Source organism: Cryptomeria japonica, chromosome 10 (assembly GCF_030272615.1).
Source record: "Cryptomeria japonica chromosome 10, Sugi_1.0, whole genome shotgun sequence".
Lineage (NCBI taxonomy): Eukaryota > Viridiplantae > Streptophyta > Pinopsida > Cupressales > Cupressaceae > Cryptomeria > Cryptomeria japonica.
In genome coordinates, this window is record NC_081414.1 from 361,032,187 (window position 1) to 361,039,031 (window position 6,845).

Here is a 6,845-nt window from a genome sequence, read left to right on the forward strand (position 1 = left end):
ATTTGAGAGTTTGAAGGTGAAGGATGAAGAAAATATCATAGCCTATGTGGATGAAATCGTCAACACTATGTGTGGTCTTGGAGAGAATATTGAGGATGAAATAATTTTGCTAAGGCTATTAAGATCTCTCCCCATGAGATTTGATGTGATTTTTTTTGTCATTGAACAAATGAAGGATCTAGACACATTGAAGATGGATGAGTTACATGGAATTCTTACAACATATGAAATTAGGACTAAGAAGAAGAAAACATCAAAATCAAAAGCTACTTTCAAAGCATCTAAGAAGAATAATAAAGAACCCAAATCAAGTGATAGTTCAAGTGATGGAGAAGAAGCTCACTTTGTGAGGAAGCTCAAGAAAGGATTTGATATTTATACTCTTAAATTATTTAATTGTGGTATTATAGGTCATTTTTCTACTAAATGTCTATAGGCCAATAGTTAAAGTAGTGAAGAGGAATAAGACTAGCCAAAGAAAAGGAATGAAATATCAACATAACAAGAAAAATTACACACAATAGAAAAATAAAAAGAACCTTTGAAAGCATAAGGAGAGCCTCTATATCCAAGAAGACAATAGATCATTTGAATAAAGCAATGGAATCTTCTCCAATAATGGTAGAGAAGAGATTTCATTCATGGCAAAGGAAACAAGATATGGTTACCCGATATGTGAAGATAAAAAAAAAAGATTAAAAAAAAGAGGAATTAAAATGAGAAGAGGACACGATAGTAAATCTAGAGGAAGAACTGATGAAATAGATGCAGTTGATGGTGTCCGTGCGGAGGCTTGCAGGGGGCTGAGCTAGGGTTATGCGGCCCTAGCTCTCAGGTGGTTCTGGTGCGGTATCGTGCGGAGGTGGGAAGTGCAGGGTGTCAGGGGAAGACTGTGGTGGAAGGTGCTGGTTGGGCTCAGTTGTGGGCGTGGGGGTGGTCGTCGGGAGGTGTGGAGACTACGCGGGGGTGCGGTTTTTGCCTCTTGCAGTCATGGATATCCCATGTGACAGGGAGTTTCGGCGGGCCTCTCTTCGGTGGTGTTGGTGAGGGGAGCTGCCTTGGGTGTCGAGCTTCTGTGGGGGGCCCTTTGGTGTGTGGGCCCTTGGCCCTTTTGTCTTTGTTATTTTTTAATTTTTTTTGTGCCTCGATGGCGAGTCTGGGTGGGGAGGCCTCGCAGGTGTCTCCAGCCATGGATTTTTGTGTTGTGGTGGGCTCAAAACCCCCACTTTAGAGTATGAATACGTTTAACAATAACCTCTTCTCTTCTGATTTGGGATCTGGGAGTGTTGGTAGCTCTCGCATGGTGAAGATTAATGGTTGTCTAGAGAGATGCAATGAGAGGCCGAAGCTGGTCATTCCTCCTGAGATAATAGCTGAAGACATTGAATATTTTTCAAACCACTCGCTATACTGCAAGTTTTTGGGAATGAGGGTTTCCCTACAGTTTCTGGAAAACTGGGCACAATGGACTTGGGCACCGGAAGGGGAAATGGAGATCATGATTCTGGCAAATAACTACTTCATGGTTACTTTCAACTGCATGGAGGATCGCAATAGGTTCTTTGAAGGAGGCCCATATTTTTACAACCAGGTGGGATTATTCATCAAACCTTGGCATGTGGGGTTTAATCCTTCAAAGGAGCTCCCAAATAGGGTTCCAGTATGGGGTTGGTTACTACATCTTCCAGTGGAATGTTGTCGGGAGGATGTGCTATGGATGCTTACCACTCTGCTTGGGAGGCCAGTGGGATCCTCTTCGCAAACTCTGGGGAGAAAGGTAATGACCTTTGCACGTATCTGTGTTGAAATAGATCTTAGTAAACCCTTGCCAAATGCTATAGATATGTGTGCAGGCTCTTATTCTTGGGTTCAACAGTTAGATTATGAGACTTTACCATTTTGTTGCCGTCTGTGTCATGAGTATGGTCATTTACAGCGTAAGTGTCCTAGATACAAACTAGTGGTGCGACAACCTCAGCAGTCAGAATTGAGCCTTGATAGGGTTGAGAAAGGGAAAGTTGCCATGTCGGTTGTGGTAGAGGGTGTTGATGGTTTTGTCTCAATTAAGACAAAGAACAGGAGCAGAGGTCAAAAGAGGCCCTTACAAGAGAGACATGAGGAGGATACCTTTAACAGATTTGAGGCCTTGGATGACCTGAGCCATCAGGAAGTAAATCTGGGGTTAACCCCTCTATATCAGGGTGCATCAGGAGGGGTCCCAGAAAGTGTAATGGAGGACTCTACCCAAGCCCTGCTAGTGGTTGGAAGCCAACATATGGAGATGGACCAAATAGTAGGGGTACAGCTGGGCCTGGCTCCTAGTAGTGAGGTGAATTTGGCTGAGGGGGAGGGTTCTCCGATAGCTTTGAAATTGGAACCGGTTGGGGTTAAAATTAATAAGTCCTTCGTTCACCTGGGTCTACATCAGAAAGATATTAAGAAAAGTGCTTCAAAGAAGAGCTCAAAGGTTGGCAGAAAGAAGGATCTGGATAAGATCAAGTTGATGGGGGAGAATTTGGTTGAGTCAGGGTCAATAAAGACTCTGGATTCGCACTTTTCCAATCCTCCTAAATGATTGTGCTCTCATGGAATGTAAGGGGCTTGAACAACGGCCCTAGACAAAAAGTTGTTTGGGATTTGATTAGGAATCATTCACCTGATGTCCTATTCTTGCAAGAAACTAAACTTTCAGTGGAGAGTATGATGGGTCTCGTGCCAAAGATGTGGGGGCAACGCGAGTGTCAATGTGTTGGGGCAGCTAGTTCCTCGAGAGGGGTGGCCTGTCTTTGGAACCCTTTAAGGTTTCGCCCTGTCTGGTGGGCTGCCTCCAGATCCTCGTTATCTGGGGTGCTGTCTAGTCTTGAGACTGGGGAATTCATCTTGTTTTCGAACATCTATGCTCCCACTGATCTTCAGGGTAAGCAAAACTTATGGTCGCATGTTTCTGATATGCGAAGGTTGGCCCCTTTTCATCCTTGCATTATGGCAGGAGACTTCAATGCCATCCTGGAGTTGAGTGAAAAGAAGGTGGGTGTAATGCGGTTGGAACCTTCTTCTTTCCTTTTTTAGGATAGTATCTCCTTGCTACAGCTAGTTGACATTAAGCCTAGCAATGGTTTGTTCACTTGGAACAACAGGAGGGTGGGAGAGTATTGGATTGCAGAATGGTTGGATTGTTTTCTAGTTTCTAGCTTTTGGATTGGCAGGGGGTGGTCCACAAGTTCTGAGATTCTTGACTGGAGAGGGTCGGATCACTGGCCCATCAAGATGGTTTCTCTTTGGCTCAGGTATCCCGCTTGCCTTCATTCAAATTCCAACTTATGTGGCTTCGAGACCCTTCTTTGCAAGTTCTTGTTGCAGAATGGTGGAGGAAAGGGAGGCTGGCCTTTGGCACTGCCATGTACTCTTTTGCCAAGCAGCTGCAATTTGTTAAGCTTCAACTTAAACAGTGGAACCAACAAGGTTTCGGGAACATTTTTCATGAGAAGAAAGCTGCTCAAACTATGTTGAATGAGATCACCAATAAAATCAGAGAGCATGGTTTGTCTGAGGACTTGCTTAGAGAGGAAGATAGGGCTATCAAGGTGGTAGAGGAATGGGAGCTTAGGGAAGAAATATATTGGAAGCAGAGAGCTCGTATTGATTGGTTGAAGGAGGGGGACAAGAACACTGCTTTCTTCTTCAACTCAGTGAAAGCAAGGAGACATGGAAATTTCATCCCTGTTCTAGTTAATAATAGAGGTGAGCAGTGCTTATCCTTGCAGGAGATGTCTAGGGAGTCGCTTCAGTTTTTCCAGTCCCTCTTTAGGGAGGACTCTCATGGGGAAATAGTGGAGGAGAATCTGGTTTTGGCTTGCATTCCTTCTCTTGTCTCGAGGGAGATGAATGAGCAGCTTTTGTGTCCTATTTTGCTGGAAGAACTTGAGAAGATTGTCTTCCACATGAGGAAAGGAAAGGCTTCTGGACCGAATGGGTTCCCGGTTGAATTCTTTCAAGAGTTCTGGGATATTATCAAGCTGGATTTATTGGAAGTTGTCCAGGAGTCCCAGAGGAATAAGCAGATGCTTCGAGCATTGAATGTGACCTTCATTGCTCTAGTCCCCAAGTGTGAAGGGGCCAACCGGTTAGGTCAGTTCCGCCCTATCTCTCTCTGCAATGTGATTTATAAGATCATCTCTAAGTTATTAGCGGATAGATTGAAGAAGTGCCCAAGGAATGTTATTTTTGAGGAGCGGAGTGGGTTTGTGGAAGGGTGCCAAATTCTGGATGGGGTGGTCATTGCTACGGAGACCATTCATTCTATGGCAACCTCCAAGGAAAAAGCTATGTTTATCAAGCTGGATATGGATAAGGCGTACGATAGAGTTCGGTGGTCCTTCCTTTAGAAGATCCTCAGGGCTTTTGGTTTTTTTGACGAGTGGATCCAGTGGGTTATGAGTTGTGTTACATTCACTTCTTTCTCTGTGCTTATCAATGGGGACCATACTGAGCTGTTTGGTGCTTCTAGGGGTCTCTGCCAGGGGGATCCCCTCTCCCCTTATTTATTCATTCTTCTTGCTGAGGGTTTGGGGAGGCTGATTAAGCATAATGTGGGCCTGGGCATTATTCAAGGTTGGAGATGGGGTAATGACTTGCAGCCGCAGTCTCATTTGCAGTTTGTGGATGACACAACCCTTATGGGGCTAGCTCGGATCAATGAAGCTTCTAATCTGCGTAAGGTCCTGGATGTTTATCTTGTGGCTTCAGGCCAATTGATCAATGAGGACAAATCTTCTATCCTCTTTTTCAACACTCCTGAATCTATTCAAAGGAGGATTTCTCTTATCTTGAGATTCCAAGTTGGCTCACTTCCCTTAACTGATTTGGGTATTCCTATTTCTCCTGGCAACCCTCCTAGGGAGTCGTGGCAGGGGATCTTGGATAAATTCCACTCAAAGGTTGATCACTGAACTCATATATGGTTATCCTTTATTGGGAGGGTTCAATTGATTCAGTCGGTGGTTCAGGCTCTTACGATCTATCGATGTATGCTTCAGGTGGCTCCTAAGTGGTTCTTGAAGGGTTTGGATTCTCTGGCTAGGCAATTCTTATGGGCAAGTAATCTCTCCTCTTCCAAATGGATTCTTGTCAATTGGGACCTGGTGTGTAGCCCGAAGCAGTCGGGGGGGCTTGGGTTAAGGTAGTCTATTCTTTTTGAGGAAGCACTTGCAACTAAATTGTACTAGAGGTGGTGTGCTGAGCAAGATCGAGGCTGGGCTAGGATTTTGGCCAACAAATATATGCAGAGGATCCCGATGGAGGAAATCCCTAGATATCCACTTGAAGGAAAGGGCTCATCGATCTGGTATACTCTCAAGAGGGGGGCTTCTCTCATTAAGGCGGGACTTTTTTGGATTTGCAAAAGGGGGGAAGAGGTCCTTTTCTGGAATGACTCTTGGGATGGATACCCTCCCATCCTTGATCAATTTCCTAACCTTGGGAACCTATGTCAGAGGTTTTTGGAAGCGAGATGGTCAAGGGTGAGTGACTTTAAGGCTGTTTATAGGTGCGGTCGGCTGGATTTGGAGTGATGGAAGACTCCTAATGAATGGTTGGTTGTTGGGATGGAGGAAGAGTGTGCTGAGTTGCAGGGAATTTTGGCGAGTAGACACAATAGCTCCCTCAAGGGTAGGGATGGGCTTGCTTGGTCTCCAAATCCTAAGGGCATTTTTTCTGTGGCTAGTGGATACTGGGAATTGTTGAGTCGAAGACTTGAGGGAAGAGAAGTGAATTGGTGGAAACAGGTGTGGAATAATGTTTCTTGGCCGAAGTGTAACTGCTTTGCTTGGAATTAGGCTTGGAATAGATGTCTAACTTGGGACAATATCCGCAAGCGGGGATTCTTGGGGTCTTCTATCTGTGTTTTGTGTGGTAACAGAGAGGAAGATTCCTCACACCTGTTCTTCAAATGCCCCTTCTCTATGCTTATCTGGCACTATTGGTGGGGGGTGTGGAAGCATCCTTGTGTCCATGCAGATTCTTTGGTGGAGTTTTGGAGCAGTTTGGGCAGACCTCCTATCTCATCCTCCTTCCTCCAGATTGTCTGGTATATTGGGCCCATCTTCATTCTATGGCAGATCTGGCTCGAAAGGAACATGAGGATCTTTCGTGAGGCCAAACTGTTTGTTCAACAAGTTTGGAATAGGATCACTACTATGATTCAAGAGACAGTGGAAGCTAAATGTGAGGTGAATTTCCCGCTGGGTAGAGATGAGGCAGATATTGTGAGTAGGCTTGGCTTGCAGGAGTTATCTCCTGCCTCTGCTTGTGTCAGGAGAGGTAGACGGGCTATGAAGAAGGTGCAAAGGGTGGGAAGGTGGATACCCCCTCGGAATGAGTTTATCAAGATTAACATTGATAGCTCATATAGGGGTAACCCAGGCCCGGCTGGAGTAGGTGGTGTTGGCAGGAATAGTAGGGGAGAGGTAGTTTTCTTCTTTTCAGTGCATAAAGGGTGGCAGTCTAATAATTTTATGGAGGGTTTTGTGATTCTTTATGCACTTGAGTGGGCTTTGGCATTGGGTCGTAGGACAATGATTTGTGAATCGAATTCACAAATTGTTGTTAATTTGTTGTCTAAGCAGAAGGTGAGTGGGATTCAGTGGTAGTTGGCAGGGATTGTTCAACAGATTCTCCAAATTAGCTCTTTAATGGAGCTGGTGTCCTTCATCCACATTCCTCGAGAAAGGAATGGAGCGGCTGACTGCTTGGCCAAGTGGGCCTCAGAACATGATAGTGATTGGAAAGTTGAAGGTTGGGAGCATCTCTCTAGGGATTACTGTCAGGAATTGCAGAAGATTTTTACT